This window comes from Triticum aestivum, unplaced genomic scaffold (assembly GCF_018294505.1).
Source record: "Triticum aestivum cultivar Chinese Spring unplaced genomic scaffold, IWGSC CS RefSeq v2.1 scaffold160848, whole genome shotgun sequence".
Classification (NCBI taxonomy): Eukaryota; Viridiplantae; Streptophyta; class Magnoliopsida; order Poales; family Poaceae; genus Triticum; species Triticum aestivum.
Window position 1 is genome coordinate 1 of NW_025253678.1, and position 1,978 is coordinate 1,978.

At 43.7% G+C, this 1,978-nt stretch overlaps 1 long non-coding RNA gene across 1 annotated transcript; it reads left to right on the top strand.

The window, feature by feature from the left end:
• Positions 1–796: 796 nt before the first annotated feature.
• On the top strand, positions 797–1,632 carry LOC123177487 (uncharacterized). The gene is made up of 3 exons (XR_006488964.1): positions 797–851; positions 980–1,063; positions 1,549–1,632. It is a non-coding gene; the product is annotated as an uncharacterized lncRNA (long non-coding RNA).
• The last annotated feature ends 346 nt before the right edge of the window (positions 1,633–1,978 follow it).

Genomic DNA, 1,978 nt, shown 5'->3' on the forward strand with positions numbered 1-1,978 from the left:
CTCTCTCTCTCTCTCTCTCATGTCCTGCGTGTCCCGGTCGTCAATTACCCGGAGATGTTGCTTGTTTTCACTAGTGTACAACAATTTGTCTAGTATGAGATTTGACAAGCCAAGATGAGATCTTGTAGCAAAAATTCTTCTGCTGGTCACACAAGTGAGCCTATCTATGGCAATTTTGTCTTGTCTTGATCAGGTCCAACACTTAACTTTCATTGCGTGGAACTGGAATGAGCACTTTGCATTCCTAGGCTGGTGAATAAGTATGCATTGTTTTTAGGGGAAGATGTTGTCTTGTTAATTCCTGTAAATTCCCTTTGACACAAGAGAATTGTTGTGTGGCTTACTGTTGAGAAATCTGACATTCCTCTTTGCCTCTGCACTAGACTGATCTTTTTATGTCCACCCAGATTGCATTCCTCAGGAAGATACTCCTTTCGTCCAGCAAACCTACCGGACATGATGGAAAATCTCCATCGCGCACGACACCGGTCATTTTCTCTTGCCAAGTGGTGCTGCAGAAGTTGACGCGGTTTGGGCTTGAAGATGAGCAGGATGGCGCCGTCGTCCTCGTGCTTTCTTCGCTGATGAAGATGCACTGGATGGCGTCGTTGTCCTCGGGCTCTCTCCGCTGATGAAGAGGCATGATTTCCTCTTTTCTCTCATTATGATTGGAGCTCAAGATTTTCCATTTGACTCAAGATTTGTTATTTATCATGTCCTTGTGCAGCAGCATGATTGATTCGGTACTGCATCATCCCCAGTTAATGCAGAGGACAAGGGGCTCATCGTGTGTGTCTCCCTTCGAGCAACGAGGCACGGCGTTGTTCGGCACTGGCTGCAAAATAATCACGGTGAGCTTGTCAGCGCCCATCTATCCGTGTTTGCTTGCTGCTGCAACTTGTATTCCGACGGAGCTAGACAGAACTGCAAAAATCTCATAATTTTACTTCCTTCTTCCAAAAAACTGACAACTCTGCAGATTATTCTTCAGGTTGATACTAACTTGGTAATGTTGCTGTTCCGAGACCCCGCTGCCGCTGCGGACGCCATGGAGACCGTCAAGGTAACTCAGTCTGCTCTCTCTCATGTCCCGACCCTCAATTACCAAAGTCTTCTAGTATGAGATACATGCCGATTAGAGCAACAACAAAACGACACCAAAAAGATCACTTTTCACTATGTAAAAAGCTCCATTTTTCATACCCAAGTCTTCACATGTATTACAGAAAGAAAAAAACAACTCTGAAAAACCTCCATGTATCTCATACCGAAATCTTCACATGCGCAAATTCCTTCAAAAACTTAAATAAAATACTGACACGAGAATGCATAGCAAATCTTACAATTTGAGGGAGCACTAGGAAACTTGATACTCCATATTTTGCTTGCTTGCTTGCTTGCTGCAACTTATCTTCATAGACAGACAAAACTGCAGCAATCTGAAACTTTTAGTTCCTTCTTCAGGAAACTGAAAACTCTGCAGCAGATTTATCTTCAGGTTGATGATACTAACCAAGCATACTAACTTGACAATGTTGATGTCCTCAGGCGCAGACTGTTGTGTGCCGCCTCTTCCATGGGCGTCCACGCCATGGAGCTCCTTAAGGTATCTCTTATGCCGTGTGTGTCCCGGCCATCAATTACGTACCCATAGATGCTGCTTGTTTTCACTAGTGCAACAATTTATGTGTGTGTGCTCAGTATGAGATTTGACAAGACAACATGAGCTCTTGTAGCGATTCCCACATGCTAGCCTTTCTATGGCAATTATGTCTGGTATTATTACATCACTTTGTATGGAGCGTACAACTTTGTTTGCTACAGAATATATAGCACCATCCTGAAATACTACTCTACTATTTCGTTTGTGATCATGCCCCTGTACAACAAGCCTTCCAATCTGCTAAGTTTTGCCTCTCTTGCTGTATGTATGTATATGTATGGGCAAAATGATGACAGGTGCAGACCTGAGCTGCCT